This window comes from Eleutherodactylus coqui, chromosome 7, assembly GCF_035609145.1.
Source record: "Eleutherodactylus coqui strain aEleCoq1 chromosome 7, aEleCoq1.hap1, whole genome shotgun sequence".
NCBI classification, from domain to species: domain Eukaryota; kingdom Metazoa; phylum Chordata; class Amphibia; order Anura; family Eleutherodactylidae; genus Eleutherodactylus; species Eleutherodactylus coqui.
In genome coordinates, this window is record NC_089843.1 from 202,660,678 (window position 1) to 202,671,904 (window position 11,227).

Below are 11,227 nucleotides of genomic sequence, written 5' to 3' on the forward strand. Positions count from 1 at the left end.
CACCGGCCACAGAAACGGAAAAGCATGCAGCCAGGTCGCTTCAAAACAAGCGGCTGAGTGCCATGGGTTTTAAAGCAGCGTTTTCCCAGCAGAAATCTCGCTGTTTATCGCTGTGGCCAAACTGCAAGATTTCCGCTGGAAATACACTCTGTGAGAACCCAGTCTTAAGAATCACACACAGGGTGCCTGACTCACACACACAACCATAAAAAAATAAGGGCTGTAAAGTAACGTACCTTCCTGCAGACAGAAGGTCCTGGACCACCTGTAAGCAGGGATAGTATTGCAGCTTCCGGCCACCAGGGGGAGCTCATCACAGCCGACGTGTACAGCAGGAACAGAACGTACAGTATGGACTTTTCCAGCCAGCTAAGGGAGCTCACAACAGCACACTCGTACAGCACAGCAGGGACAGGATAACAGCAGACTGTCTGCAGATCTACCTATACATCTGGAGGTAGGAGACAACGGGGATGGCAGCAGGGGACAGGCCTCTTGACTTGCCTGCACACTTTACTATGCCTTACTATCGGGGGTGCCTTATATTTGGGACTTCTGTCAAATTTCAGGGAGTGCCTTATTTTCAGGGGGTGCCTTATTTTCGGGGAAACACGGTAGGTGCAAAAGTAAGTGTCTAATTCTCTAACTTCCAGGTGTCGTACAAATTTGAAATTTGGCATGACCATTCTATAGATCCTACATTTGAAATGTAAAGAGGCCGCAACTTGATTATTCAATTCTAAGCACCAAAGTAAGTGATCCCTATTTAAAGTAACTAATAATATATATATATATATATATATATATATATATATATATATATATATATATATATATATATATATATAAATATATATGTACCGCACAACGTGAAATTTGCCACAACCATTTGTTAGGTCAAAAATAGGAAAGGTATAGGTGTCATAACTTTAATATTCAATTCGAAGCATGAAAAACTTTGAAAATCTGCAATACATGACATAGTTCTTTTCTCAGAAAGCATAAAGCCTGGGGAAAGGATTTGTATACTGAGGAGTATTTACCTTATCTGCATGTGCATATACTGAAGAGAATCTCCATCACCTCTATTTGTATTAACTGAGAAGAATCTACCTCATCTTCTTGTATATATTGAGGAGACTTTAACTGACCTCTGTGTGCATATACTGTAAAGGGCATGAGGGAGCAGCCATAGACTGCATGGATGGAACATGCCTTTAAGGCTAAGACAGGCTGCAACCTTCTACACTATCAGCCACCGCTAGCTGGACCAGCCATACATCCTGCAGAGACAAATCACAACTGCAGTCTCTCAGTGGTCGGGAGTAACCTACACTGAGGGAGTCTGCAGCCTTGACTTTTCCTCTCTGAACGTCACAGAGCCAACCCATGACAGTGATGCAGTTTATGGCAGGGCCCATGAGCCCATGAGCTCACTATTGGATAAGTTGTAACCGCGACCCCTTACAGTAGCCAGTTGCTACTTTGTTCTGTAATTTGATGGTACTCTTCAGTAATGGGCTGCCATTTTTCTCTTCCACAAATGGAGCAGGAAGACGGAACTGAAATAGGAGATTTGATACAACTCAGGATCTTCTCAGGAAATAGTTATTTTATTTTATGTGCGCACAGGCTCTGGTCGATTCACATCCTTCTCCTAGAGTGCTTGAAAATAGGATTCTAACAGCCTTATACAGTGTGGGCAGTCTTATTAAAGGCTAACACTTATTGGTTCATCTTATCTCTTATACCCGCGTACATACAGATGCATGCTGAGGAGAACAGTGTCATACCAAGGGGGGTTAGAATGCAATGTGGGCAATCTTACTATCAAATTACAACAGTGGGAGCAGAGGAGACTTACAATATACTCCAGGTCTCTCTCTGGCTGATAATAGAGAGGCAATAGCAGTTAATGTACATTAATTTTTCTATGTCCTCATACCACAGAACTCCTTAGAGCTGATGTGAATGAGCACTAACCGTTCTGGCATCCTTCAGCTTTACCAGATTGGGTCCTGATGATGTCCAACATCACAACATAATATACGGTCTGTGCTAGAGGGCACTATATGAAGTTAACTGTTTAGGGCAGAGATTAATATAATGAATGAGTGTGATAAGAAGTGCAGTGAATCTGGAGCCATGTGTAGTGCCTGAGGAAGCCTATGAAGTGGAGGTAATATGCAGTATGCTACAAGTACGCGTGAATTGTGTGTTTACTATGTCTTTTATGCACTTTTAGCTCTGCATATTGTATTATAAGCATAATACACAGACACAGTAAGCCGATGTGACTGTGCCGGTACAGTGTAACACACCTATATTCTGAGCCCAGAATATATTTAGCTTTCTCATCTAAATTAGTTTAGTCTTGGGTCAAAATTGATTTTGTGGCCTAGTCAGGAGAGCAACATGGGTTTGTATGCCAGATTACCATATATACTGATGTATAAGCCGACTTTTTCAGCACAATTTTTTTGCTGAAAAGGCTCCCCTTGGCTTACTCTCGAGTGAAGGTCCCACTTACAGTGTTACTTACAGGGACTCCCCATGGGGAGTGAAGAATCCCCTGCCACAGCTGTCACAGCTATGGCAGAAGATCGTGATGTTTTCCATTGCTTTCAATGGGTCCGCGGCTGCTGCGATTCCTGGTTGTAGTAAAAAAAAAATCTATATTCACCACTCCGCTGCTGTCGGAGCCCAGGTGCATCTAGCCGCTTGGGTCCCATCACTGTAATGAAGTTCTTTCAGCAGTTGGGGATTTAAAATCCACGCCTGCTGAAAGGGCTGTATCTGATTGGCTGAGCGCTCAGCCAATCAGAGACAGTGCTCAGCCATTCTTTGAATGCCAGCTGAATGCTGCCTGTGATTGGTCATAATGCTCAGCCTGTGATTGGCTCAGCACTGTAACCAATTACAGGCAGCACTCAGCTGTCATTCAAAAAGTGGCTGAGCACTGTCTGTGATTGGCTGAGCGCTCAGCCAATCAGATACAGCCCTTTTAGCAGGCGTGGATTTTAAATCCCCGCCTGCTGAAAGAACTTCATTACAGTGATGGGACCCAAGTGGCTAGGTGCATCTGAGCCCCGATGGCAGCAGAGTGGTGAATATAGATTTTTTTTATTACAACTAGGAATGATTTTCAGGGAAGGGCTTATATTTAAAGCCCTTCCCTGAAAAACCACTGCAGGAGTGCTAGTAGACCGTTGCTCTCAATGGGGCCACCAACAGCAGTGGCCCCACTGAAAGCAACGGGAGAACAACGCTGCATTTCCCCAATAGGCTTATACTTGAGTCAATAATTTTTCCCAGTTTTTTGTGGTAAAGTGAGGAGCCTCGGCTTATATTTGGGTCGGCTGACACTCAAGTATATATGGTAATCTATTTTCTCTCTATGACAGAATCATTGACTGGGTTGATAAGGTAAATGTGGTAGATATAGTACATCTTGACTTTATTAAAGCATTTGACAAAGTATTTCATACCATCCTCATTGAAAAAATGACCTAATACGGGGTCAACAAGGCAACTGTTAGGTGGATTCACAACTCATTTTCAGTAATTATAGTAGAGGATGGCCACATTTGGAAAAGAGGACTGCCTATGGTTCCTGATTTTGGGACGAACGATATACACTGTCTCTCTCTGCAGGATGGGGGAGGCAGGCTAGGAGCAGTGCACTGAGCTCCCGTCCCCTCTCTGCCCTCCCTCTGCCCCTCACCACTATTTGCAATGAGAGGGGATGGGGCGTAACTTAGTTCCGCCCATCCTACTCCCACCATTGCAAACAGGGGCGAGTGGCAGAGAGGGGGTGGAAGCTTAGTGCACTGCTTCCGGCCCACCTACTCCCCCTGCAAAGAGGAACAGCGTATATCGGCCGGGCATGAAAACCCAGCCGATATACGCACGTCGGAATAAGCCCTAAGAGATAGACTAATGAGATCAGATATAGGTGGCTGAAATAAAAAAGGAAGGTAAGTTTATTTGTATAGAAGTTTCACCTTCCAGCAAGACAATGACCCTAAGCATGCAGCCAATACAACACAGGAGTGGTTTGAGAGTGACACTGTGAATGTGCTTCAGTGGCCCAGCCAGAGCCTTGACTTGAGCTTGATCAAACATGGAGAGATCTGAAAATGGTTGTCCATACACTATCCCCATCCAACCTGATAAAGCTAAAGAGGATCTGCAGAGAAGAATGACAGAAAATTCCCAAATCCAGATGTACAAACCTTGTGGCATCATACCCAAGAAGACCGGAGGCTGCAATCACTTCCAAAGATGTTTCACCAAAGCACTGAGCACAGGGTGTGAATACTTATGGCAATGCAAAATATTAGTGTTTCATTAAAGAGAAACATTACAAAGATTTGTAACATTCTGTTTACACTTAGTCATTATGTAGTATTGAGTGCAGAATGATGTGGAATTTTTTTTAATTTGTACAAAGTCACAACATAACAAAATGTAAAAAGTAAAAGGATTTAAAGAATTTCTGGACCCCAAAATCTCCATAATGGGGGTTTCCCAACCAAATCCTGGCTCACCTCCATGACTGCTGGTGTCCAGGATTATAAAATCAATCAAACTGCCTGGTCTTTGCCATTTCTGAATCTCTCATAAACATTATTGAGAGTTACGGGAGCAGTTCACTGTAGCTATTTCGTAATCACTGGTGGCCACAACATTGATACAGCTAATCCCATATCAATGACAATTGGCTGATAAATACTGCTTTTTAAACCCAGCTAGACCCACACTGTGCCAGAGTATCTCCCCTTCCTCCTACTAGGTGCAACAGCGTCCCTTGCTATTGACTATTCCTGATACTAAATCCTGATAAAATTAATTCTGGGGGCCCACTGTACAGGTACATATAAATAATACCTGACCATTGATCACAAATTCCCCGCCACTGTATTCTCTAAATACGTCAATTTCAAGTTAGCTTTGTTTGTTTTAAAAAGGTTGCACGGGATGTCAAAGGATGACTATGACCAATTACATAGCCATTCAAGCACTGAGGTTTATGATTAACTGCAGGAACCTGTGATGTCCCGTACACAAGCAAGACAGCCAATCACATAGCTTTATGCTGCTGCAGCCTGTAAACATTATATCATAACGGAGACCCAGAGCTGCAGCATGTGACATGCAGAGAGCCAGGAAAGGTGAGTTTATGGCTGTTTGTTATTTTTCATCATGGGCAGCCCTTTTTTTAACAAAAAAAAAGTCAGATATCCCCTTTGAGTATATGCAGAATGCAGTGCGCAGGAAATGGACTCCCATTCTCACAATTGGATGGATGGATACTGTAAATTGTCACCATATAACAGATGTTAGTGAATAAATAATTACTCCTAATGTTTTATACCCCTCCCTCCCTGTCTCTGTATCTGACACTGCGGCTCCTGAAGGCACTTTTTGTAGATTACAACTTTGTAATGAAGAGATAAAACAAAGTCCGTAACATCCCATGTTACAGGTGTGTGTGGGGGGATGGGGAATACAGAGGAGAGGAATCCTGGAACCCCCTACCCCGACATACACTCCTCACAGCCCCTGGTTTCTGTCTGTGTCCTCCATAAAGTCTGCATGCAGGGTAACCCTTTCTTCTTTAAAGTCTAGATCTATACTAAACCGATGTGCCTGACCTGTGTTTTAGGATGACTTATATGATTGCCAAATGAGCAAAATGTATTCGAGTCTGTTGGCCCCTGACGGCAGAAATTACGGTCCTTTGCCTGTGAGGCCAGCAGCATGGAAGGAGGGAGAAGCACAGCAGGGCCAACTCCAGACTGTTGGAAAAGAGAAGAGTTGCTTTTGTAATTTTCCCTTCAGCCTCACTGCGTGTCATGTCGGCGCCGGGACCACTGGTAGCATTAGAGGTCCCAGGTACCGCTGCTTATTGGCTGGATGTATCGGTGACCTCTAATGCTATCCAGTAGTACCAGTACCAACATGACACACACTGAGGCTGGAAGGAAACTTAGCAAATGCAGTTTTCCACATGATCACTCCTGCATCCTGCTGAATGACTACAGATTTTACTAACTGGGCCGTCTCCAGCCTTCAGTCCCTGGTGGTTGTCCAGCATACTGCAGTGTGCTGCCTGCAATTCATTGTAATCTGCCAGTACATCTGGCTCAGGGTCTGACCAGGGAATTCACCAGCTCTAAAATGGGCCAGTCCGAGCTTGACCTCGTTTCCAACAATGGTTAAGTCCCATCCCCTTAACATCTGGCTACTATGTACAGCCCTACTTCTGGATTAGTTCAGATCTTGGCCTTCCTCCCGACTACACTCCTGCATCAGTCTCTGGTTTGTCTTCCTAATGCCTATAGTTCCACTACAAGCAATGACCTTTTACTTAGTTCCAATTTTTTCTTACTGTTCCGTCCCCCCTATAGTGTAAACCCAAAACTAATGTCCAAAATAGGACTGCAGAATTGATAATAAAAAATTGTTTATTGATAATTACTAGAGATGAGCGAGCACCAAAATGCTCGGGTGCTCGTTACTCGGGACAAAATTATCGCGATGCTCGAGGGTTCATTTAGAGTAACGAACCCCATTGAAGTCAATGGGCGACCCGAGCATTTTTGTATATCGCCGATGCTCGCTAAGGTTTTCATTTGTGAAAATCGGGGCAATTCAAGAAAGTGATGGGAACGACACAGCAATGGATAGGGCAGGCGAGGGGCTACATGTTGGGCTGCATCTCAAGTTTCCAGGTCCCACTATTAAGCCACAATACCGGCAAGAGTGGGCCCCCCCCTCCCAACAACTTTTACTTCTGAAAAGCCCTCATTAGCAATGCATACCTTAGCTAAGCACCACACTACCTCCAACAAAGCACAATCACTGCCTGCATGACACTCCGCTGCCACTTCTCCTGGGTTACATGCTGCCCAACCCCCCCCCCCCCCCCCCGCACGACGCAGTGTCCACAGCGCACACCAAACTGTCCCTGCACAGCCTTCAGCTGCACTCATGCCACACCACCCTCATGTCTATTTATAAGTGCGTCTGCCAGAGGAGCCGCAGGCACACACTGCAGAGGGTTGGCACGGCTAGGCAGCGACCCTCTTTAAAAGGGGCGGGGCGATAGCCCACAATGCTGTACAGAAGCAATGAGAAATCCAATCCTGTGCCACCTCCATCTGGAGCTGCACACGTGGGCATAGCAATGGGGAACCTATGTGCCACACACTATTCATTCTGTCAAGGTGTCTGCATGCCCCAGTCAGACCGCGTTTTTTTATAAATAATCACAGGCAGGTACAACTCCGCAATGGGAATTCCGTGTGCACCCACAGCATGGGTGGCTCCCTGGAAGCCACCGACGGTACATAAATATATCCCATTGCATTGCCCATAACAGCTGAGGTAACGTCGTGCTTAATGCAGGTGGGCTTCAGCCCACACTGCATTCCCCAGTCAGACTGGGGATCTTTAGAAGTGGACACATGCAGTTACAACTCCGTGTGGACCCACGGCATGGGTGGCTCCCTGGAACCCACCGGCGGTACATAAATATATCCCATTGCATTGCCCATCACAGCTGAGGTAACGTCGTGTTTAATGCAGGTGGGCTTCGGCCCACACTGCATACCCCAGTCAGACTGGGGTTCTTTAGAAGTGGACACATGCAGTTACAACTCCGTGTGGACCCACAGCATGGGTGGGTGCCAGGAAGCCACTGGCGGTACATAAATATATCCCATTGCATTGCCCATCACAGCTGAGGTAACGTCGTGCTTAATGCAGGTGGGCTTCGGCCCACACTGCATGCCCCAGTCAGACTGGGGTTCTTTAGAAGTGGACACATGCAGTTACAACTCCGTGTGGACCCACAACATGGGTGGGTGCCAGGAAGCCACCGGCGGTACATAAATATATCCCATTGCAGTGCCCAACACAGCTGATGTAACGTCAGCTTTAATGCAGGTGGGCTAAAAATTAATTGGATTACACTGTAGGCGAGGGCCCCCAAAAATTGGTGTACCAACAGTACTAATGTACCTGAGAAAATTTTCCCATGCCCAACCAAGAGGGCAGGTGAAACCCATTAATCGCTTTGGTTAATGTGGCTTAATTAGTAACTAGGCCTGGAGGCAGCCCAGTTAAAATAAAAATTGGTTCAGGTGAAAGTTTCAACGCTTTAATGAGCATTGAAACGTATAAAAATTGTTTAGAAAAATTATATGACTGAGCCTTGTGGGCCTAAGAAAAATTGCCCATTCGGCGTGATTATGTGAGGTTTCAGGAGGAGGAGCAGAGGAGGAGGAGGAATATTATACACAGATTGATGAAGCAAAAAGGTCCCCGTTTTTGTTGGTGATAGAGAACGATGCTTCCATCCGCGGGTGCAGCCTACGTATTGCTTAGGTATCGCTGCTGTCCGCTGGTGAAGAAGAGAAGTCTGGGGAAATCCAGGCTTTGTTCATCTTGATGAGTGTAAGCCTGTCGGCACTGTCGGTTGACGGGCGGGTACGCTTATCCGTGATGATTCCCCCAGCCGCACTAAACACCCTCTCTGACAAGACGCTAGCCGCAGGACAAGCAAGCACCTCCAGGGCATACAGCGCGAGTTCAGGCCACGTGTCCAGCTTCGACACCCAGTAGTTGTAGGGGGCAGAGGCGTCACCGAGGACGGTCGTGCGATCGGCTACGTACTCCCTCACCATCCTTTTACAGTGCTCCTGCCAACTCAGCCTTGACTGGGGACCGGTGACACAGTCTTGCTGGGGAGCCAGAAAGCTGTCAAAGGCCTTGGAGAGTGTTCCCCTGCCTGCGCTGTACATGCTGCCTGATCTCTGCGCCTCCCCTGCTACCTGGCCCTCGGAACTGCGCCTTCGACCTCTAGCGCTTTCGGATGGGAAGTTTACCATCAGTTTGTCCACCAGCGCCCTGTGGTATAGCATCATTCTGGAACCCCTTTCGTCTTTGGGAATGAGAGTGGAAAGGTTCTCCTTATACCGTGGGTCGAGCAGTGTGTACACCCAGTAATCCGTAGTCGCCAGAATGCGTGAAACGCGAGGGTCACGAGAAAGGCATCCTAACATGAAGTCAGCCATGTGTGCCAGGGTACCAGTATGCAACACATGGCTGTGCTCACTAGGAAGATCACTTTCAGGATCCTCCTCCTCTGGCCATACACGCTGAAAGGATGGCAGGCAAGCAGCATGTGTACCCTCAGCAGTGGGCCAAGCTGTCTCTTCCCCCTCCTCCTCATGCTCCTCCCCCTCCTCCTCGTCCTCCTCAACGCGCTGAGATATAGACAGGAGGGTGCTCTGACTATCCAGCGACATACTGTCTTCCCCCACCTCCGTTTCCGAGTGGAAAGCGTCTGCCTTTATGCTTTGCAGGGAACTTCTCAAGAGGCATAGCAGAGGAATGGTGACGCTAATGATTGCAGCATCCCCGCTCAGCATCTGGGTAGACTCCTCAAAGTTTCCAAGGACCTGGCAGATGTCTGCCAACCAGGCCGACTCTTCTGTAAAGAATTGAGGAGGCTGACTCCCACTACGCCGTCCATGTTGGAGTTGGTATTCCACAATAGCTCTACGCTGCTCATAGAGCCTGGCCAACATGTGGAGCATAGAGTTCCACCGTGTGGGCACGTCGCACAGCAATCGGTGCACTGGCAGATTAAATCGATGTTGCAGGGTCCGCAGGGTGGCAGCGTCCGTCTTGGAGTTGCGGAAATGTGCGCTGACCCGGTGCACCTTTCCGAGCAGGTATGACAAGTGTGGGTAGCTTTTCAGAAAGCGCTGAACCATCAAATTAAAGTCATGGGCCATGCATGGCACGTGTGTGAGGCTGCCGAGCTGCAGAGCCGCTACCAGGTTACGGCTGTTGTCACACACTACCATGCCCGGTTGGAGGCTCAGCGGCGCAAGCCAGCGGTCGGTCTGCTCTGTCAGACCCTGCAGCAGTTTGTGGGCTATGTGCCTCTTCTCTCCTAAGCTGAGTAGTTTCAGCACGGCCTGCTGACGCTTGCCCACCGCTGTGCTGCCGTGCCGCGCGACACTGACTGCTGGCGACGTGCTGCTGCTGACACATCTTGATTGCGAGACAGAGGTTGCGTAGGAGGAGGAGGAGGGTGGTTTACTGGAGGAAGCATACACCGCCGCAGATACCACCACCGAGCTGGGGCACGCAATTCGGGGGGTGGGTAGGACGTGAGCGGTCCCAGGCTCTGACTCTGTCCCAGCCTCCACTAAATTCACCCAATGTGCCGGCAGGGAGATATAGTGGCCCTGCCTGCCTGTGCTTGTCCACGTGTCTGTTGTTAAGTGGACCTTGGCAGCAACCGCGTTGGTGAGGGCGCGTACAATGTTGCGGGAGACGTGGTCGTGCAGGGCTGGGACGGCACATCGGGAAAAGTAGTGGCAACTGGGAACCGAGTAGCGCGTGGCCGCCGCCGCCATCATGCTTTTGAAAGCCTCCGTTTCCACAAGCCTATACGGCAGCATCTCCAGGCTGATCAATTTGGCAATGTGCACATTTAACGCTTGAGCATGCGGGTGCGTGGTGGTGTACTTGCGCTTGCGCTCAAACAGTGGCGCTAGCGACGTCTGGATGCTGCGCTGAGAGACATTGCTGGATGGGGCCGAGGACAGCGGAGGTGAGGGTGTGGGTGCAGGCCAGGAGATGGTAGTGCCTGTGTCCTCAGTGGGGGGTTGGATCTCAGTGGCAGGTTGGGGCACAGGGGGAGAGGCAGTGGTGCAAACCAGAGGCGGTGAACGGCCTTTGTCCCACCTTGTGGGGTGCTTGGCCATCATATGCCTGCGCATGCTGGTGGTGGTGGCTCCCCAGCTGATCTTGGCGCGACAAAGGTTGCACACCACTGTTCGTCGGTCGTCAGGCGTCTCTTTGAAAAACTGCCACACCGTAGAGCACCTTGACCTCTGCAGGGTGGCATGGCGCGAGGGGGCGCTTTGGGAAACAGTTGGTGGATTATTCGGTCTGGCCCTGCCTCTACCCCTGGCAACCGCACTGGCTCGGCCTGTGCCCACACCTTGACTTGGGCCTCCGCGTCCTCGCCCGCGTCCACGTCCTCTAGGCCTACCCCTACCCCTCAGCATGCTGTATTACCAGTAGTGCAGAAACAGAACGCTGTAATTAAATGTGCCACTTATTGGCCTGTGGTTGGAGGCTGACTTCGCTTACGGAACGCACAGCAGAGCCAGGAATTAATTTTAAGCAAGCCTGCTGT